The sequence below is a fragment of the Molossus molossus genome, unplaced genomic scaffold, assembly GCF_014108415.1.
Source record: "Molossus molossus isolate mMolMol1 unplaced genomic scaffold, mMolMol1.p scaffold_m16_p_8, whole genome shotgun sequence".
Taxonomy (NCBI): Eukaryota; Metazoa; Chordata; class Mammalia; order Chiroptera; family Molossidae; genus Molossus; species Molossus molossus.
In genome coordinates, this window is record NW_023425402.1 from 112,445,607 (window position 1) to 112,467,625 (window position 22,019).

Below are 22,019 nucleotides of genomic sequence, written 5' to 3' on the forward strand. Positions count from 1 at the left end.
AAATAATATATTTTGGATATTAACCCCTTATCTGATGTGTCACTGGCAAATATGTTCTCCCAAAGAGTGGGTCCCCTTAAAAATAGGGAACACTTTGGTGTATCTCTTCCCACTCCACCCCCGTCCCCCTTCCCTCTGAGGTTTGCCAGTCTGTTCCCTACGTCCACGTCTCTGGGTCTGTTTCTGAGACCAGGAACCCAGACTCGCCGAGTGGTGGCCAGAAAGTAACATCCGCCGTATCACACGCGGGTGCCTTTTCCACTTTGCTGAAAGGCTCTCTGGAATTCTAGTGGACGAAACCTGTTCGGCTGCCAAAGGGCAGCAGGCAGAATCGCCAGGACTTCGCTCGCTGGGGCAGCTGGGGAGCCTGTCCTTGGGCGGTTCAGGAAGGCCTCAGGTGTGTCTTCTGAAGGCCCTGAACCCGACCGGCACCCAGACGCCCTCCTTACGGGACAGGGGCGCTACCTCTTAGCTGGTCCCACCTCCGTTCCCCACGCTGGACCCAACGAGGCTCCTCCACCTGTGATCTCCATCCAGAGTCCTCAAATTCGAGCCTTCCTGGTCTTGAGTCCTCACCTGAGGATGGGTGATGACCGCTGCACCTGCTGTCTCCAGGTGGTTGTGAGGGGGAGGCCTGCCCGGGCAGGTCCGTTGCTAAGGGCAGGTCTGGAACGACGGGGCACTGGCTAGTCATCAGCAGGACAGGCCCACTGTGCGCAGGATTCCTGGGACCCAGCGGTCTGGCCTGAGGCCCCTCGGGCTCAGCGCACGTCGCCAGCCTGGCCTTTGGAAGGTCCTCATCCACGTGGTTGCCATGGTGCCGGCCTCCCTGCCCTGTCCTCCTGCTCACCCTCCCAGCTTCCGTGTCAGCCGGGAGCTGGGGTAAAAGGAGATTTAAACGTATTAATTCAGTTGGAAGTTTTTTTTTTTAAAAAAAAGATTGCAGGTAATTTGTTCTTTGAACTTAAGTTATAAACACAATGGTCTTTTTCCCACGGCAATTGGAGTCAGTGATGAGTGGCTGCCGGGGTGGGGGTGAGGACAGACTGCTGGTGGGTTGGGGGTCACTTTGGGCGATGGAGATGTTCTGGAATTTGCTGGAGGCGGTGGCTGCACAGCCCTGTGGATGCCACGGAAGTGCCTGCTTTGGCAGTGAGGCCACGGAGTGTCTCACGTGGGCGTGGTTGCTTTTATACTGTATGAATTGTACCTCAGTTAACATTTATTTATTTATTTTAGATTGACATAAAATGAGGTTATTTGTAGTAGACAGATATTTTGAAATATTTGTGTCACTGTATCTACATTTTGATGGATTTGCAAAGATTAATGCAATTCTTCCCACTTAATTTTCTGAAATGTCTTGTGTTAGAAACATGGGCCCACTTTGATTTTATGAAGCAACTGGACTTCATAAAAAACACCTCTTCATACAAGAGGTGTTTTTGGTTTAGTATTTCAATTAAGAATACGGTTTGCTCTGTAGTACTATTTTAAGAAAATATTATAATTATGCTCAACAATTTTTTTTACTTTTATTGTTGAGAGTATTACAGATGTTCCCCTTTTTTCCCCATTAACACCCTCCTCCCCACTCCCACCCCCTCCTGCCTTCACCATATTATTGTCTGTGTTGATTGGTTGTGCACATATGCAAATAAGTTCTTTACTTTATCTCTTCCCACCCCCCACCCCCATCCCCCTTCCCTCTGAGGTTTGTCAGTCTGTTCCCTACTTTCATGACTCTGGATCTATTTTGATCGTCAGCTTATTTTGTTCATTCTATTCCACATATAAGTGAGGTCATGTGGTATTTGTCTTTGTTTGATTGGCTTATTTCGCTCAGCACAATACTCTCTGGTTCCTCCACGTCGTCTCAAAGGATAAGAGATCTTGCTTCCTTACAGCTGCATAGTACTCCATTGTGTACATGTACCACTCCTTTTTTATCCATTCGTCTACTGATGGACACTTGGGCTGTTTCCAGATCTTAGCTATTGTAAATAGTGCTGCTATGAACATAGGGGTGCATATATTCTTTCTGATTAGTGTTTCAGGCTTCTTAGGGTATATTTCTAGAAGTGGGTTCACTAGGTCAAATGGCAGTTCAATTTTTAATGTTTTGAGGTAACACCATATTGTTTTTCATAGTGGCTGCACCAGTCTGCATTCCCACCAGCAGTGTACTAGAGTCCCCTTTTCTCCACACCCTCACCAGCACTTGTTGTTTGATGATTTGTTGATGGCGGCCATTCTGACAGGTGTGAGGTGATACTTCAGAGTCGTTTTAATTTGCATCTCGGATGATTAGTGATGTTGAGCATTTTTTCATGTCTCCAGGCCATTTGTATGTCCTGTTTGCAGAAGAGTCTATTCAAGTCCTCTACCCATTTTTAAAAATGTTTTTATTGATTTTTTTAGAGAGAGGGGAAGGGAGAGAGAGAAACATCAGTGTGAGAGAAACATCCTTTGGCTGCCTCCTGCACGCCCCCTACTGGGGATCCAGCCCACAACCCGGGCCTGTGCCCTGACTGGGAATGGAACTGGGACCTCTCAGTCCATGGGACACTCTGAATCCACTGAGCCACACCGGCTGGGTGCTCTCCCCATTTTTTATTGGATTGTCTTCCTTTTGTTGAGTTGTATGAGTACTTTCATATTTTGGAAATTAGCCCCTGATCTGATGTGTCATTGGCAAATATGTCCTCCCAGACTGGGTTCTCTTAAAAACATGGAAGCTTCAACAATCTGCGTGTCATCCTTGCACAGGGGCCCTGCTGACCTGTCCTGTCTTGTTCCGATTTTAGTATATGTGCTGCCAAAGCGAGCACTCAGTGAACCATTTAGAAGTATTTTTAAATACCTGGGTCCAACCTCAGATTTGCTGTCCAGTTGAGACCTGAGATGCTGGGTCACCCCTCTGCAAACAGGAGAAAACCCCCCAGAGGCTGTTGGGAAGATTCCACCAGAGCGAGAAAGCCCGGCCTCGGAGGCTCTGTGGGACACTCGGTGACTGACTCACCCATGACGGGCGCGTCCCCCAGAAGAAGAGGCTGCGCATGCTCAGTGGCTAAGAATTCCAACTCAGCAGGGCGACCCACAGCGAAGACCCCTCTGGAGTCAGGGCAGAGGGAGGCCGTGTCCCGCCCTGAGCGGGGCCCTGGCAGCATGGCTATGCTTTGGGTGCCAACTTCATGGCAGAGAGTGGATGCTGCCCTGCCCGGCCCTGCCCTGCCCCTGCAGGGCTCCCCACCTCCCTGCCTGTGTTCCTGTCTCCCCCTCCTGCGCTGCCCCAGCCGCCCCCGGCACCCCGGGGCTGGGCTCGCGCTCTGACCCTGCCTGATGCCGCAGTCAGTCGTACACGCCCCTGGCAGTCTGAGCCACAAAGCCCCTTAGATCGCAGAGCTGTTGGGACAGCTCACAGCGGGGGACGCTCCCGGAGGAAGGAGGAGGCAGCATCTCGGTGAAAAGCTGTCATACAGAAGCGAAGCTGAGCGAGTCAGGCAGGCAAGTGACAGAAAGTAGGACTGGGTGGACCAGGCTCAGGCCCCGGCGCCCCGGGCCAGACGAGCCTCTGGATCCACACACCTCTCCACCCAGCAGAGGGGCGACTCAAATGTTGGGGACTTTGAGTGACATGAAATGAATCTTCAAGCCCAATACTGACTCGCCTCTCTGCCCTGGAGGGAAAAGTCAAGATCCGGCCTCTGAATGTGAACCCCTCCTCCCCCATTCTGAGCTAATCATGGGGGCTGCTGGGATCATTAGTCCACGGGGTTGAGAGGCGCCACAGCAGTGGGGCTGAAACGGAGGCTCCGGACAAAGGGGCCCCCGCACAGCAGCCCCACGGGGCGAGTGTGCGAACCCTGGGGCTCCCCAGGGCTCGGGAACATCTGCCGCGTGGAGAGGTGTCTGAGAGGCTTAATTGGACACGTCTTGTGTGCGTCCTAACACGCCATTAACGGAGTTCAATTAAGGGGAATTCCATTTAAGTCAATTTGGCAAAAATTTATCGAGGGCCCACTCCGGTAAGACTGGAAACGCTCTTGGGGAGACGCTTTTGAATGTCAAACGATCGGTTTGGTATTAAGAGCGGTGGGAATCCTGTTATCATTCGTCCAAATAATCGGACCTGACTTACGGTCTGATGGTGAACAGTCGGTGGGAGCAGGACACACGGAGAGACAATCGACAGGACAAGAAACGAGTTGCATTGCGCTCGCGCTCGGCGTTGGCTTTTTTTCTTTTTTTTTAATCCTCACCGGAGAACATTTTTCCATTTTTTATTCAGATAGAGCGGGAGGGAGAGAGAGAGAAACATCGACGTGAAAGGGACACATCGAGTGGCTGCCACCCGCACGACCAACCAGGGCCGGGGACAAACTGCAACCGAGGTACATGCCCTTAGCAGAACCGAACCCGGGACTCTCTGGACCACAGGCCGACGCTCTAACCACTGAGCCAGACCGGCCGGGGCGTGTTGGCTTTTGAAAGAAGTGGCAGGTTCGCCTGGGAGGCGGTCATCCAGCAGGTGCCTCACGCCGCACCGAGGGACTCGGCGGTCACCCCCAGAGGCCGAGCGAGGTGGCGACAGCTGACCCAGGGGCGGCGGGAGGGCCCATCACTCTGACCGCGCTGACGTTCGCTCCCCGGCTTTCCTGCCTTTTGTGCCGAAAGGAGAAGCTGCAGCCTGGCCGGTGTGCGCGGGGCTGGGCATCGGCCCTGCGCCCAGAGCCCGTCGTGGACCCGGTCGGGGCCCGGCCCAGGTGGGGCGCGCAGGAGGCGGCCATGGGTGTTCTCGCTCGTGGATGTCTCTCCCTCTGCCTTCCCCTCTGTGAAGTCAGTACAGAAAAATAAATCTGAAAAATAAAAGGTGGAATTAAAACGGTCACCTTGTCCATCGAAGCTGTTTCCCTCCGGCCGGAATCACAGGTGAAGGTGGAGCAACCTCAGCGGTGTCCGCTGTGCGACCGGGGCCGCGTGGAACCACGGGCGGCGCGCGGGGCGCCCGGTCCCGGCAGAAAGCCCGGCGCCGTCCAGGGGAACCTGCGGGGGTCGATCCGGCAGAGCCGGGCGAGAGGAGCCTGTGCTGAGCCTTCGGAGGAGCTGCCCGCGCTGCCGGGACCTCGCGGGACCTCGGGGGTCTCGGGGGACTTTGGGGGAACCTTGCGGAAACCTCATGGGAACCTCGGGGGACTTCGGGGGAACCTCGCGGAAACCTCGCGGGACCTCGCGGGACCTCGCGGGAACCTCATGGGAACCTCGCGGGATCTCGGGGGGAACCTCATGGGAACCTCGCGGGATCTCGGGGGAAACCTCATGGGAACCTCGCGGGACCTCGGGGGGAACCTCATGGGAACCTCGCGGGACCTCGGGGGGAACCTCATGGGAACCTCGCGGGACCTCGGGGGGAACCTCATGGGAACCTCGCGGGACCTCGGGGGGAACCTCATGGGAACCTCGCGGGACTTCGCGGGACCTCGGGGGGGAACCTCATGGGAACCTCGCGGGATCTCGCGGGACCTCTGGGGGAACCTCATGGGAACCTCGCAGGACTTCGCGGGACCTCTGGGGGAACCTCATGGGAACCTCGCGGGACCTCGGGGGAACCTCATGGGAACCTCGCGGGACCTCGGGGGGAACCTCATGGAGAACTCGCGGGACCTCGGGGGGAACTCGCGGGAACCTCGGGGGGGGGGGGACCTCGATGGGAACCTCGCGGGACCTCGCGGGACCTGGGGGGGGGGGGAGCCTCGCGGAAAACTCACGGAATCTCGCGGGACCTCGGGGGGGGGAACCTCGCGGAAACCTCGCGGGACCTCGCGGGACCTCGCGGGAACCTCATGGGAACCTCGCGGGACCTCGGGGGGAACCTCATGGGAACCTCGCGGGACCTCGGGGGAACCTCATGGGAACCTCGCGGGATCTCACGGGACCTGGGTGGGGGGAACCTCGCGGAAAACTCACGGAATCTCGCGGGACCTGGGGGGAACCTCATGGGAACCTCGCAGGACTTCGCGGGACCTCGGGGGGAACCTCATGGGAACCTCGCGGGATCTCGCGGGACCTCTGGGGGAACCTCATGGGAACCTCGCGGGACCTCGCGGGACCTGGCGGGACCTGAGGGAAGCTCGCGGGAACCTGTGCTGTGGCTGCCGTGGGACGAACAACCTCCCGGGCGCACAGCCCGTCCTGGGTGAGCACGTCCGGTCCCCCGCGTAACCCAGGGCGCTGGCGGCAGGGGTGGGCGCCCCAGGCCTCTGCTCCCGCCCAGCTCGGGCCCCCAGCGGCGAGCTCGCCCGTCCGTCCGGCGGAGCCTGGGCTGCGGCTCAGCAGAGGGCGCGGGGGCGGCACCTCTGAGCCGGCCACAGGATCGGGGAGTCCTCCGCCTCTGCGCCCCCGGGTCCCCGGGGCGTGTGGGGCGCCGTGGTGGCCTGGGGCAGCCTGGGCTGGGCCTCGGCCGTGGTGTGGACCGTGGGAGGTTCCGGGCGTGGACTGCGTGACGCTGGTCAAGGCCTGACGAGGCTGCGAGTGGGGCCGGGCCGGGGCCCAGGAGACGGGCCGCGCCGGGGTCACGCGCACGGGTTTCCCAGGCGACGCGGACCCCGTTGGACCAGCTTCCCCGAAACGCAGCTGTTCGCGGCCGTGGGGTCACGGGTCCCCCGCCGAGCTGGCCGCCCGCGCGGCGTTGTACGATGGAGAGAACGGCCGACGGTCCTCCAAGGCCCCGTAGATTCTGTGGCAGAGCCGGCCCTTCACGGGCGCCGTGGTCACGACAGCCGGCCCTCCGGCGGGACCCGTCCGACCACGGGCTCCGCCCGGGGCACCGCGAAGCCAGCGAGCGGGGAGACCCGCGGCGGGCGCCGACCCCCGAGCGGACGGCCTGCTCCCCGGGCCGAGCTGTTACAATGTGTCCTCCCCCCGGGGGTGCGTGTAACTGCGCAGACATGTGTCTCCCTTGTGTGCACGGGCAGGGCCAGGGTGCTGCACAGTGGGGCGTGCACGATACACAGTTTATTCCTGTATTGCTGCTTATTCATCATTGTGTTAATTTCCACGTGAACGACTGTAAACTTCCTCAGAGAAGATCGTTTTCTTGGGGGTGTGACACAGAGACAAGCCGGGCAGGGGCCATTGACAAGGAAGACGAAATGTGAATGAATAATGAACCACAGCGGCTCCATCCGAAGGGGCCGTGAGCATTTCTGAACCCAGGCCAGCATTGTTCCTCCTGCAGGAGCCCCTTGTATCCTTAGGGGGTGTCATTTATGTCTTGTTACTGGGCTGCAGTGGGTGGGGGGACAGCCAGTCGGGTGCCTGTCTCCCCTCAGAAGCTCTTCCCCGTGGTCTCCCTTGGCCCTGCGCTCAGTCACGACCCTCGCTGGGCGCACAGGAGACTGTCGTCTCTGTTCTCTGAGTCAAGAGCTCTGTCCAGTCTGTCACCATGAGACCCCCCCAGTTCTCCGGTCCATTCTGTGACCCCCCAGATCCCATCAAGACTTCTCTTTCACTTTGGTAACTAGAGTTGTTTTTGTGGCATAAAACCTGACAAGTGTAACAGGTGAGGAGGAACCAGGATTTGGGGAGGCTGTGCCCAAGCAGGTCTGTGCGGGATGAGGGGCGGGCTCGGGGACCCAGGGGCCTGGTGGCACTGGAGCTGGGGGTCCATGTGGCTGCACAGGGCACACCAGGGGCTGACGGGCGGTCGGCGGAAGAGAGCGGAGCCCCCCTGCGGCCACCTCCTGGGCCCCGAAGGCTGGGGAGCAGCGGGTGGTGTGGGCACGTGGGCACCCCGTGCGGCTTTCTGGTCGGTGCTGGGCAGTCGCTCGTTTCCATTCCCATGAGCCTCTGCTCACCTGTCAACATGGGACTGAATCCTTTCCACTTTTTTTTCTTGTCCAGCCTTCGGGAAAGTGTTTTCATAAATCACAATTTCCTGCTAGCAGTTGGTGGAAACGAGAACCCACTGTCCTCGTTCCTGTGTGGCTGGGGTGTGCGGACTCCCGCCCAGGACCACGCGGGTGGACAGCTCCCTGGCCCCCCCTCAGGCTCTCCTCTCAAGGGCCTTTGTCAGCCTCTGGTCCCTCCGTCCCTCCGCCATCGTCCCTCTCGGCCCTCTCTGTGCCCGTGGCACTGTCCTCCCTGCCTGCGGGTGACCATCCTCGTCCTTCCCAAGCCTCCTGCGGGCAGGGCTGTGAGCGAGGTACTGACCTCACTGTGGGTGCAGAGCCGCGGGCTGAGGGACCCAGGAGGAGGGGTGCTGGGCGGGGTTCGCGTGAACAACCCTTGGCCACACCCCTCGTCCTCTGGGAGAACGTCTGAGGACGTCTCCCGTGGGCACCCAGAGGCTTTGGCAGCGTGAGTGTGAACCTCGTCTCAAGCCCCCGTTTCCACGGTGGAGGTGCTGTCAGTGGAGCTGAGGCCTTATCCGCGTCCATCAGCCTTGCGGGCGGGTGGTGGTATCTGCGTGTCCCGGACAGACCCACAGGCCCGGGGCTGCGGTTTCTCATAAATCAGGCCCTGGCCCAGCGTCAATTAGGCCCAGGCGGCTTCACGGCACAGACGGTGGGGCGGGGGCCGTTTTGTGTGCTCGCCATTTGGGGGGTGGTGATTAATTACGAGCTGGTGGGAACAGGGTCTCACCGAGGCCTGGACCCTCCTCCCCTGATTTCAGCTGCTGTTTGGCACGTCTGTGGGGGCTGACTGAGCAGTCGTCTGCACCGGGCGGTACCTGGCTGGCGGTCGGGTGGCCGCTGGACCCGAGCACCTGGCTGTGCGTTCCAGCTGCCCTGGCCGGTGCCCACTGCCTGGACACTGAGGCCGTGTCTGTGACACACGGGACCCCACTCTGGAGGGACGCAGGAGGCCACCATCCCTCAACATCCTCGGGAAGGAGCCTGTCGGGGCTTAGACTCCCCACCTCAAGAACAGCCTCACTTTGCTCTTCTTGGGGTTTTCGTCCTTCGCAGGGTTTGGACAACAGACCTCGCGCTTCCCGGAGACTCCGCTGGGCTTTGTCTCGAGAGCCCACCCCCACCCCCGTCCTGCCCAGCGTGTGACTTCTGCGAGCACGCCACCCGTCCGGCACAGCCCCTCCTCTGTGGGAACGCGGATTCCCCCCAATTAATGAAGTTTTGTTGTTCAAAGCCATCTGCCTGCTTCTCGGGTGGCAGTGCCGTGTGATTAATGGGCCTCTCGCTCTGGACCCACACGCCTCACTGTGCCCGGAGTCTTGGGGGCGCAGACCAAGTTCGAGCTGATGTGTGGCCTCCTCTTCCCTGTGACCCTCCGTCTGGGGCTTCTACCCCCTCCCTCTAATCTGGGGGCTCATTCCTGGGGCCCCAGTGCAATGCCAGGCCACCAGCTTGCCACCCTCTCTTTCAGTGTGGCGGCACCATCAGACGGGCGCCCTGCCCTGCTCTGTCAGACCCTCTGTGCCCTCCTCACCCCCCAGCCCCGGTGTCTGGGGTCACGGCCTGCTGTGCTGGGTTCTGGCACGAGGCCCCAGCTGAGCGAGTCGCCGAGACTAGTTCGGGTTGGTGAGTGGCTTCCACTGTGCTCTGCACTGGACCTTCTTCAGCAACTCCCCTGCCCGGCACCTGGCACCAGGCATCTGGCTGGGAGCAGCCACCCTCCTCAGCCGCCGGGACAGGACGCCCGGTCAGGCTCCAGTGGGGGGCCCACTCCCCGGTGTTCTCATGGGCGCTGTGGGAGGCGAGGCCTGTCTCCAAATGTGGGGCCTGGTTTTCACTTGACCTTGGGGCCGTGACAGGCACATTCTGAGCCCTAGAAGGGCTGAGAGCCAGCACAGGAGGCCAGCGGGGAGGGAGCCCCCCAGAGCCTAAGGCAGAACATCCAGTGCAGAGTCAGCCTGTGCATGTGACCTGCCTGGTGGACCCAGGGGAGGCCACGCTCTGGGGTCTGGATTCTGGCGGGCACACAGGACTCCCTGTGTCCCCAACGCAAGCAGTTGAGTGAATCAGCGTCAGGGAGAACAAGACCCCAGGAGGCGCGATCTCCTGGGTGCCTGCCTGAGCCCTGCCCACACCAGCTTCCCCTGGGTGACTTCTTCCCCACCAGGAACCAGTTGAGCTGTGTCACCTGAGAGTGGCCCCTGGCCAGAGCTGGTGGACAGCAGCAGCCTGGACCCCAACACAATGCTTGGCACCCCCCAGACCCCTCAGGAATGCCGTGCTCGCCCCAGCCCAGGTCCTCCGGACAAGGCCCATGTGAGCTGGGACACGGGAGGCCAGTGCCCACACGTCTGGCCCTGTGAAGTCTCCCAGCCATGTGGTTCCCACACGGAGGCCAGATGTCTGCCGGAGACGGTGACACCGCCCAGGGCCAGTCCCTTTGAGTCTTAGCCTGGGTGGTCAGTGCATGCCAGACCGTGTGTGGCCAGGACCGACCGAGGGAGGAGCCCCGAGTCTGCGGCCCCAGGGTGGAGGGTCCCAGGGCAGGCGGGGGAAGCTCGCAGCTCCCTCTGAGGTCTGGGTGCGGTGGGGCCCACGCCCGCATGGCACACAGGTGCATCCCCACGACACGGCCCTGCGGAGGGAGGGGAAGGAGCCACCCTGAGTGAGCACAGACATGCGGGTGTGTGATCACCCGGAGCGCCCAGGCGGCGAGCACGGTGCCAGGGAGCACACAGGTGTGAGGCCAGGACACGCCGCTCCGGTCCCTCTGGAGGTGACAGGTGATCGCACTCACTCTCACCAGCTGCCAGGCTTCCTGGGCACTTCGCTGAGGACTGAGAGGGGGGCACTGAAACATGGCAGCTCCCGGGGCTCAGGGCCCGCTGCTGAGCCTGGGGGTCGCCAAGCTCTGCGAGCGCGTCTGGAGCCCCAAACACTGTCCTTACCTGCAGAGGTCCGGCCAGCCCCCTGGGTTCCCACCACCCTGGTCTGTACCCCTCCCCACCACAAGGGGCTCGTGTCTGAAGAGAGGGGTCTGTGTGCTCCTCCCCCAGAGGCGCCCAGGCTCTCAACGTGCTCTGGGCTCCTCCAGGTGAGTGGGCTGGTCACCTGCACACCGACCTCCACCCCTCTGCTGGGTCTGTGCCCCTCCTGTCTACAAACCCCCTGCAAGGCTGGGACCCCAGCTCTCCCCACCCCAGCTCCCGGCCACCCTGCAGGCTCCGCTCTGTCCTTGCATCAACCAGAAGCCGTCGATCAGCAGCAGCTCGAAGCTGCCCTGGGGTGCTCCTGGGCCTGCAGTGGGCGTGAGGACGGGGCCTGGGCACCTTGGCCGAAAGCAGGGAGACACCTCCCCCACTGTCTCCCCCACTTCCCCCCTTCCCGTCCCCTGCTCCCTGCCGTCCTTCCTGTCCTGTCCCTGGGAGGACCTGGTCTCACTGCTCTGTCTCCGTTGGCGCGTTCCCGAGGGGTGAACAGAGGCCCTGCACTGACACTCGGGCCGCTGGCCACTGACGCCCATGACTCCGTGGGCCGTCCTGGGAGCTCCCATAGGTGGCGTGTAGGGCAGCAGCAGGAAGCTCCCTGAGGCCGTGGGGTGCTGGAGGCAACACAGCTCAGGGCCCGGACGCCCCTCTTGGGGCCAGTGCATGTGTCTGCGCCTCAGCTGGCCCCACTCAGTCTGTCCACGCCGGGCTCCTGGTGTCTGCACTGATCACGGACGTGTCGCCAGGCCCCCTTTGCTCCTCCCACCAGTTTCTCTGCAGGGCAGCAAAGGTAGCACACCCAGCCTTTCCCCCTCGTAGAAAAGCTCCCAACTTCCCCTCCGAACCCCATCGGCACCTCTCATGGGGGGCGAGAGCTGGGAGGGGTCCTGAGTCCCAGCTGCTCCACGGGGACCAGACCTTCCTGCTGCCTGTGCACCCGAGTGTCGCGTGGTCCACTCCCTATGTGGACACTGAGCACACGAGACACGGTGCTGGCCGCGCCGTCTCCTCACGCCCTCTGCCTGGTCTGTCGGGTGGTGAGTGAACAGGGTGTTTGTCACTCCTTGTCTAGCCCACGGCGTGGCCTCGGCGGGCACAGCTCTGTGACAAGACCTCCACACTCTCCTGACCCACAACCCGTGTCCCTTCTCTTCGGAGTCGGTCGCGCATGCTTCCTCTCAAGGGCCAGGTGCCAAACACCTTGGCTTTGGGGGCGGCCTGGTCTGTCTCGCGTCCAGCTCTGCTGTCCTTGAAAGTAGCCACAGACAGAACATTTGGGCCCAGGAGTGAAGCCCATAACTCCTTATCAACAAGGCGGGTCAGGGACAGGCATCTAGTCACACGTGGTGGGCGTCCCACAGGCATCTTGTTCAGGGCTCTGGCTGCAGCCGGGCCTCCCTCGAGGCCGCCACAGCTGCACGTGGCCTTCACGTCTTGAGTCCAGCTCGTGGCATTGGTGGCCCGCAGCGTGGCCCTGGCCCCTTTCTGACAGCATGACTGAGCCCTCATGGTCCTTTGTCCAGACTGTCTCGCTGTCCCGCCAAACGCACTCCCCTCCCAAGTCAGGCATCGAGCCTCTGTGTTCGTGTTTCTCACGCCCGTGTGCTTGCCTGTCACTAGCACGGAGTGGGGGGACGGGAGCCTGCCCAGCGAGGCGGGCAGAGGCCTTGCGCCTGTCTGCCTGCAGACACCTAACAATGCAGTTTAATTGATGAGAAGGAGGATGGGTAAGTGAGACCGTCTAGTTCCACAGAGTTGTTTTTAGTGGGAACTGTTGCCTGAAGGCAGGCCCTGTGAGGGTCTCGTCCCCTGCTGCTCCCTCCTGTCATCTCCTCCAGACTCGCAGGACGGGGCTGAGACCATGATGTCCTCGACCAGCAGTAACACCGGGCTCACGTCCCTGTTCAGCGGCTCTCTCTGGACCGGTCAGTTGAGGCAGTGGCAGTCTGTCGGTCTGTCCCAGGCTGTGCAGCAAGTGTGATGATTCCCTGCGTTGTTTTCCACCTCCCCCTGCTTTGCCCAGGCTCTGGGGACCCGCCCTCTCTCCTTCCTGAAGCCATTGTCTCCCTGATTAACAAAGTTACAGAGAACGTAGTTAGTGACGCCAAGTGCAACAAAGGAACCAACTTAAACCTCAGGCAAACTAATTAGCTGCATAGGGAGCCGGGGGCCCTGGATCAGGGCTGGGGACCTCCTGGACCCTCCTTCCCGTCTCCTCCAGCCCAGGTCCCCTGCAGGAGACGCAGGTCAAGAGCCAGGTTCCTGAGAGGCAGTGTTTGGGGATGGAGTACCATGAATGACCAGCTGCAGACACAGAGCTCAGGACCGGATGGGGACAGGTGGCAACAAAGTCCGTGAGCCCAGAGGGTGGTGCTGGGCTGACATCAGCTGGGTAGAGCATCCATCTGTTAGCCATGGAGAGTGTCAGTTCCTCCTGTGAGCTTCAGTTTCCACTTCCCTCCTGAAAAGAGTCAAATAGCATCCTAGCACTCTAACATCCCGAGTGCTCCAGCGTCCCGAGTGCTCCAGCGTCCCGAGTGCTCCAGCGTCCTCAGTGCTCCAGCGTCCCGGGTGCTCCACCGTCCCGGGTGCTCCAGCGTCCCGAGTGCTCCGGCGTCCCGAGTGCTGTAGCATCCTTAGTATTTTTGATTTGGGAACAATTGGCTATTTACATCTACATTATTATTATTATGCTTTTTCATTTGCCTTAGTCTTGACTCTTGAATGGGTCATAACTTCTTTTTATCTATTTTGATTTTATTTCAGTATAATTTAATTTTAATCTATTGTAACTTTTCATTATAATCCTAACCTAGCATAATAGTGATTGGGTAAAGAGTAAGGCAGTGAATGAAAGTGAACACCATGCAGGCTGCTGAATGCCAGGTGTTGTGCTGGGTGAGTGGGCAGCATCTCATCCATCCCAGGGCAGCCCAGAGGCGGACCTGTTCTGGCTCCTTCGCTGTTGCTCGGCTGCCTGGTCTTGCTCAGGGACCCAGGCACCTCGTCCTCAGCTGTGTCTTCTGCGTGCCAGTCCTCTCTCCTGTCTGTCGCCACCAGCAGCAACCATCCGGGGCCATGTCCTGGTCCCAGGCATCCTCCATGAAGAGAGGTGTGTTGTGCCCACAGCTTCACACAGGATCACCCAGTCCCAAGGGGGCGGCAATGCTGAGGTGCGTGGACAGCCTGGTACCTGCTCAGATGCTCTCCCGGCACACTGCCCAGAGCCTGCACCAAGCAGGGGTGGCTTGGCCATTTCACCCGTCGTCTTTGTCCTGTAACTTTCGTGTTGAAGGGAAAATGAGACCAAGTGTGCTAAGAGGGTGTCCTGCAGGGAGGTCGGCCCAGCCACCCCGCGTGGAGACCGCGGACCAGGACTGTCCCCCAACCTGGGTGTTTGGTTTCCATCTTCAAAGAAAAGGATGTTTTAAGAAGAAAGAGAGATGAATCTGAGCGTCTTCGCCTTCTGGGAAGAAGAAGTGTTTTGAATTAGGAGACAATGAGAGAATACACTTTGGAGAAGAAATAGACACAACACGCTCCCGCCTTCTGAGGTTAATTAAGGTTGAGTAACCACAGCTGGGCCCCTTCGCCAGGCCCTTCACACATGAGCCTGCACTCAGGATGGTGCTCTGGGCCGGAGCCGGAGCCGGAGCCAAGCAGTGGCCCCGGCGTCCACCGCCTGGACGCGCCTGTGAGGCAGGGCAGGTGAGACCGCTCCCGAAAGCCACCGCGACCCCAGGCAGCGGGCACCGGGGCCCCTCGACCAGTCAGGCATCTCCACAAGCACAGCCGACTTGGGACTCGGGCGCTTGCCTGGGCCGAGGCCGCCCCTGCTGTGTCCAACCTGGGACCCGCAGTGAACACAGGTCCCTTCAACAGGCGCAGACCAACTTCGCACCAACTGTCCCTCCAGCCGGTGCCAGTGTCATGACACACAGGTAGCTGGCACTCTTGTTACCTGAACAAGCCAACGGATGTGCTCTTGGGGAAGACGACAAGGCTCTGGTCTGACCACCACCCACAGGCGGCCCACAGGGCTCTGGGAGAGGAAGGAACAGGAACTGTGGAGCTCAGGGAGGGGACGAGAGTGTGGCCGGAGCAGCAAGGGGCAGCCCCAACACCCGGGCCTGCCTCCCAGCGAGGTCCAAACCCACGGCTGCGGCTGTTCCGCACGCAGGACGGGCAGGCCCCCCAAACATCGCTGACCCGTCAGCACTCGACCTCTCGGTCCGAGCAGAGTCGGTCCGAGTGCCGTGGTCTGACCTCGGGCTTGAGAAAGGAAGGCGGACAGACGGATGTCTGGACCTTCTCGGGGCAGCAGACCAGGTCTGCGTGTCTCCACCGGCCTGGAGGCCTGACTGCGTTCGCACCGAGGCCGCCTTCGCTGCCGTTGCCTGTGGCGCTCGGGGCCACAGTGGAACGACAGAACGTTCCGGAGGGAAGCACCGAGGCTGAGCCTGGGCTGCGACCTGGCACACCCCGCCCCCCACCCCCACCCCCCACCGCCCACTTCAGTCTGCGTCCCTTCGGGTCTGGTGGCAGCCAGCCCTGCTCTGCCCAGGACACAGGGAGGACATGCAGGCATCTGAGAGGGAGTAGCCGACGGGCGGGCGGGAGGCCGGCGCTGACAGCTGTGAGTTGTGGCCACCTCTGTGGGCCATCAGCGCAGAGGGAGGGAGTCCGGGCTGCCGTCCGGGAAGACAAGCAAACACCCATGTGTTGTCATCACTCAAAGGGCCCCCGGCGCCCTGGAGGGAGCGGAGGACACGGGACCGACGGCCCAGCGAACACGAAACCAGTAAGAAGCTGTCACAAGTGGGGGCTGAGTCCAGGGGGATTCAGATCAAAGGCCTGCAGCTGTGGGGGGCGGGGGACCCGTCCTCGCAGCCAGCGGGCTGGATGGGGCTGCAGCAGCTGAGCTGGGCTCCAGGACGTGCCCCCAGGCTCGTGTCGGATCACCCCGCCAACCTGACAGCCACACGTCGGGGTCCTGGGGCGTCCTCGTGGCTGAAAAGGCCACGTTCTCCTTGTGGAGATGAGAACAGGAACTGCAAGCTCACTTCAGGGTGTAGGGAGGCCCACCTGGCGTCTGACGCGGGGGGCGTGGGGGCTGCGCTCCCAGCAAGGTCCAGGGCCCTCTCCAGGGAGCATCCAGGCAGGACGTAAGTCACCTCCTTCATGGCTCAGTTCCGGCCTCTGTGAAATCAGCTAATCGGAAAGTATCAAGTGACCGCCTCTGTCCACCCCGGAGCAGAGAGCCAGGCCTGGGGCAGCGTGGGGCCACCTGGGCAACAGAGGTCTCTCCTGAAGCCATAAAATCGCAGAGTTAAAGGGAGACGCTTGGGTTCTCACCAGCTCCGACACCTCGAACAAGTCCACGAACCTCACCAGGTCCCTGTGACGCCAAGGAGCTGGTAGTAAGACTCACGTGAGCTCCCATGTCTGGCCTCAGGCCGGGTCAGAGAGGCAGCCGAGGGCTCTGTCCCTGCTGGGTGGCCGGGTGCTGGGGCCACCCCTGGGCCATGGAGAGCTGCTGGGCAGTGACCTCACAGCCACAGTGGGTGGGGCACCTTGTGGCAACTGGACAGCTGCCCTGGGGTGGGAAGGGCCCTCGAAGGCTTGAGGATGATGTGGGTTCATCAGTTGGGGGGCTCAGGCAGGGGTCTCTCTGTGTCTGTGCTCAGGGCGTCTGTGGGGAGGAGAGTGGAGTCTGGTCTGGCTGTGGAATCTCCTGCAGGCTCCGGGGGTCAGGAGAGGCTGTGGGGAGACCGTGGCCCGTGGTCCCAGGATGAGGCCCAAGGTTCTGGGAGACTGGTCGTCGTAACAAACCCACCCAGGGGCTCAGCCCCCACCAGGTGGCCAGCCTTGCCGAGCAGGCTCCACCCGCACTACCCAGGCCAAGGGGGGCCTTTGGGCGAGGGCTGCAGCCGGGGGGGGGGGGGGGGGGGGCTCGCCGACCTCCCCGCCGCCTGGAGATGGGCACAGCCAGGGGCCAGCTGGGTTTGGTCCCCGTGCTGCCGTCGGGCAGGAGGAGCCTCCAGCCTCGGGCAAAGCTCAGCGAGGGCCAGGCGGGCAGACGGACGCCCTCAGGGAGACGCTGGGCGGACACCGAGAGACCCATTTTGTCGCGTCCACACCCCACTTGAGAGCTGAGGTTGTAGTGACGTCTTTGAAACAAAGTAGCGAATTCCTTCTCTCGGCACCTCGGCTTCTCCGCAGTTTCAAACTCAGGGCGGTTGGGAATCACCGTCCTTGGGAAGAACTTCTGAGGTGATCTGACCTTGAAGGAAGGTCACAAAGCAAGTGCCCCTCCCCCGCCCCTGCCGCAGGACAAGGCATCGAACTCGCCACGGAAAGGAGCCACGGAACGGAGCCGTGGGGGCGTGCTCGGCTCGGCCGTGGCTCCTCTTCCTCCAGAGGCCCCTCCTGTGGGCCTGGCCCTGCTGTGACCATGAGCCCAGGTCTGAGGTGCGGGTCCGAGCCGCACGCACCTCGGCCCTGCCTTCCCTGGAGGGAATCTGTCCGTCCTGCACGCCCTTCCCTGGACGTCTGTCCGTCCTGCACGCCCTTCCCTGTCCAGCTCAGCGTTTCCGCTCCTCAGCCCGCCTTCGCCTGCGTCTGCACGTGGGCTCAGGCTCCCACTTGGTGGCTCGGAAATTTGAGTCCTCAAACCCTGGGTCCTGCGGGTCCCCGGAGTGACCCCTTCCCTAGAGAGGTGGGCGGGCAGAGCACCCAGAGCCCACCCCCGGTGAGGCCTCGGGACACACTGACCCTCCTCGCCCGCAGCCCCGTCTCGTCTTCAACCTGGGTGAGGACCAGAGGTCACCCGATGGCCGGGCCGACGCCCTGCATTTTTCAGAAGCATTTCCTGACCTTTGCCTGGAGGTGCTGTCAGCCGTGTCTGCGCCTCCTCTCGCTGGGCCTGCTGGGAAGAGGGGCTGAGGATCTGCAGTCCAGCGCCCAAGCGTCTCCGTGCAAACGCTGCAGAAGCCGAGGCCCAGTGTCCTGCGCACACAGTGGCCTGGGGGCTGCCCGGTCCCCGCCGGCAGGTGCAGGAAGGAGGTGCCCGCAGCTCAGAGGCAGACCCAGGCCCCTGCCCCTGTCCCTCCGCACTGTGCTCCTCACCCCGGCCCCTCCTCCCGGCCTGCACCTGTCTGGCAGCTCGACATCTTAGTTCAGAGCCAGCACCAGGTGTCCACACGTGTGGGTCTGCTCACATGTGTGCAGAGAGGCTGCAGGTGAGTCCTGCTGGGCTTCCAGAGGCCACGGAGAGCCCAGGACACACTCATTGCAGTCAGGTCAAGTGACACAGCCTGTGTGTAGCAGAAAGACGGCCCGGAGCACAATGACTAGACAGGCAACCAGAATGTTGGCCCTCCTTTCGAGCCTGGTGGCAATGCCGTCATTGGAAGGCATGTCCAGTTCCCGAGACGAGGAGTATCCTGCCCAGCTGTGTGAGGTGTCACAGAAAGTTCTGGAGACTGCTCCTTGTCCAGGGTCCAGCTGACAGGAGGGGCCAAGACCAGCCCTCTGCCCCCAGCTGTGCCGGCACCTGGCCTTGCAGCCTGGTGCTCCCTGGCTCCCACGACTGGCTGGGCTGCTGTCAGGCTTGGTGAGCGGCCACAGTTCTGTCCTCTGCCCGCCTCCTCTGTGCCCACAGATCCCTGAGCAGCTGGTTTTGCCCACTGGGCATAAGCCTCTAGGACATTCCTACCACCCTGATGGCCCTGACGGGCTCCCTGACATGGGAGGCTCGGGGGTCAGCCCAAGCCATGTGCACCGAGAGGGCGGGGGGGCTCAGCCAACCTGCCCACGAGGATGCACGTCTCAAGCTGGAGGGAGCAGAATGTCCCCCTAAGACAGCGGCTCTGTGCTCCAAAGCCAGTGGGAGCCAAGGTCCCTGTGAGCCAGGGAGTCCTCTCAGCTGAAGCTCCAGGCCCAGCACCCTCCCAGGGCAGGCACACACCTGAGCTCCGCCGTGGGTCCCTTCTAACGGTTCCCCATGGCCTGCTGTGGTCAGAGCCTCCCCTGGGACCCAGGGCCCTGGTGGACCACTAGCCTGGACCCCAGTATGGGCTCTGTGGGGGAGGGGCCCCCGCCGGGTTACAGGGCCTCTGAACAATGTCCCTGTGTGGTGCGCACAGGGCGCCGACTCCTATTTGTGTGCAGCATTGGAAACAGATGACGCATCCATTGATCCATCAGGGTGCCCTTGAGGGTTACAGACAAAATAATTTGAAAGATCTTTTTAATGTTTTCTAACTGATGTTCCAGATGGTGGCTAAAGATGTGTTGAGGGGGTTGTGTCGAAATCAAAAGGAATAGCCACAAAAACAAGCAACAAGAACAAAAGAACACATGGGTGGACGTGGCGTGGTCCATGCATTCGGGGAAGTTGATGCGGAGAACCCAGTGCTCTGTGGGCAGGACAGCCGTGCCCCCTGCGTCGGGCACCTGCCTGCTCCTGGTACCTGCTTTGTAAAGTGCAATCTCTCCCAAAACTCCTTGGCAGCTGTTCGAAAATGAGAAAATCCACCTGAAAATCCATGTGGAGTCTCAAAGACCTACAAAGGGCCAAAACAATCTCAGAAAAGAACAAAGGTGGAGGCTTCACACTTTCCGATTTTATCACTTACTACAAAGCTACAGTGACCAGAGCAGCGCGGTACTGACATAAGACAGACATACAGACGAGCGTGTTGCAATGGAAAACCCAGACACAAACCCTCCAGCATGTGGTCAGACGACCTTTGGCAGGGCCACTCTGATGCTGCTGGGCAAACAATCTGCACACACTGGAGGGGATGAGTTGGTCTTTACATCACATCACGTACCAAGATGGACTCAAAGGAATCCCCAAACTATAAAACTCCTAGAAGAAAACAGTAAAGACATTGGATTTGGCCAGAATTTCCTGGGTCTGCCCCCAAAGCACAGCCGGCAGAGGCTGGGAATGGGTCTGTGGGCGGCATCGAAGCCAGAAGCCCTGTGCAGCTCAAAGCACTGTCAGCGGAACGAAAGGAACCGAGGGCGGGAGAGAGATTCGCAAACCACGTCCAGTAAAGGGTTAGCACCCAGACTATATAAAGCACTCGTAACTCAACAACAAAAAATAACTTGATTCTAAAATGGGCAAAAACCCTGAATAGATATTTATTCAAAAGCAATGCCGTATACGTGTCCGACAAGCATATGAAAATACGCTCAACGGCCCACAGCGTCAGGGAGATGCACTCACACCCGTTGGGCTGCTTCGCCAGGAGGACAGGCGGAGCCCACGAGGCCGTGGAGGAACTGGAGGTGGGCCTTGTCGGCGGGGCTACAAAACGCGGCACATGCTGTGCACAACACCGGCAGTTTCCAAAAACATTAAACACAGAACTACCACATACTCCGGCAGTTCTGAGTTTATACCCCAAAGAAATGGGAGCAGGGCTTCAGACGTGTGCACCGGGCTTGCAGTGACACTGTGGCCAGGACGCACGGACAGGCACATCGCGGTCCCACCAGACGTAGTGTTACGCAGAAGATCCCAAAAGAAGGAAGCCCCGACCTGCCCCAGTGCACCCTGTGCCGGCGAAGGAAGCCAGTCACAAAGGACCAGCGTGACCCCACTCCTCTGGGGGACCTGATCAGTCAAATCCGTAGGAATGGACAGTGAAGTGGGGGCGGCCAGGGCGGGGGAGGGGACGTGAAGAGTTGGCTGCCAGGGACACCGTTTGTTGGGCAGGACGGAGAGGTTCTGGAGGTGACTGCGTGACCAGGCGAGTAGACTGAACACAGCGGAACGCCGCCCTTAGAAATAGACGGACGCTGAGTGTCGTGTTCTCCACGTTGTCACGGCCTGTACAGCAGAAATCACTCCGCCTTCAACGTGTGAAAGAGGCGGAGCAGGCAGGTGCACTGACAGACAAGGTAAACACTGGCCCTTCTGTGACATTTGCTTGCAGGCGTGAAGGGTGCTAACGGTGTCTGAGGCCCTTCTCCTTTAAGGTCTGCTCCATTTCGTCCACGGGGGCTGGTGCCATCCTAACTCCGACGGGCCCCCCACACGACCTGTACGGGGCCTCTCGGGGCTCGCTGTCTGCGTGACCAGCTCAGCGCACAGGTTTGCACACAGCCACAGAGACGCATCCAGGCCCGCGAGACCCTCAACCATCCCCCACTCAGGCCGCGAGGGCTTCCCAGTGTCAGAACAAGACGCCTCGCTCAGCTGCTGGAGAAGTGGCCTCAGCGCACAGCCGAGGGCCTGCAGGAGGGGCCCTGAGCCGAGCAGGCCTGGGATTCTCTAGCAGGTGGGATGTCCGGCCCGTGGGCCGGAGAAAGCAATCCCAGTTCACATCACACCCTCACCAATGAGCCTGACCAAATACAGCAGCTAATTTTTAAGTTGGTGATGTTGTATGGCCCAAGAATGATGCCATAAATACCCAATGGCCCTGGCAGAGAAGAGGTCCCAGCCCTGGTTGGACCACAGAACAGTGTGCGCCCTGCGGTGGTGCCTGTTCCCCTGCCACAGCCAGAGGCCGGATCCAGGGCGGCGCCTTGGGGCACGGCAGGGAGAAGGTCCCCGAGCAGGGCCGGCCCAGCGCTCAGCACTGTGCGGCTCCAGGTCGATCTCCCCGGACACACCGAGCCCCTGAAGACAGATCAGGCCTGGACTGCGGTGTCCTCAGCGTCCTGTTGCCGGAGCCCCAGGACAAAGGCCCCCCTGGAGCCGGCCCCTCACTCTCCGTCTGGGGCGCGGGACACCACCTCCCACCAGACCCTGGGAGTGAGCGAGCGAGATGCCCCTCGCCACAGAGATGCGCGTGTTAGTGGGCGTGAGGTCCTGAGCCACTGGGCTCCCTGTCTCTTCTCATCGCTACACGGAGACCGAGGGGGAGCATGTTTTCTTGTTTGCAATATTCACTTGTTAATTTATTCACTCGGTCAAATGCTTTTCCAGGCTCATGTCTCGCTGCACACGTGTCCTGGGTTGGGGCATGCAGGACGCCGTGGATGGGGTGTTTTCTTCCTCAGTGGCCGGACGGTGTGGGACGGAGAACACGACCCCGGAACTCGTCACAGACGGGCCCAAACCATGGGCTCCAATCCACCATCTAACGGAGGGTCG

The 22,019-nt window shown here is 60.7% G+C and overlaps 1 non-coding gene across 1 annotated transcript; it reads right to left on the reverse strand.

Moving 5' to 3' along the window:
• Nucleotides 1–2,724: 2,724 nt before the first annotated feature.
• Nucleotides 2,725–2,831, reverse strand: LOC118622075. Its single transcript, XR_004957912.1, has one exon. It is a non-coding gene; the product is annotated as a U6 spliceosomal RNA (small nuclear RNA).
• Nucleotides 2,832–22,019: the final 19,188 nt, after the last annotated feature.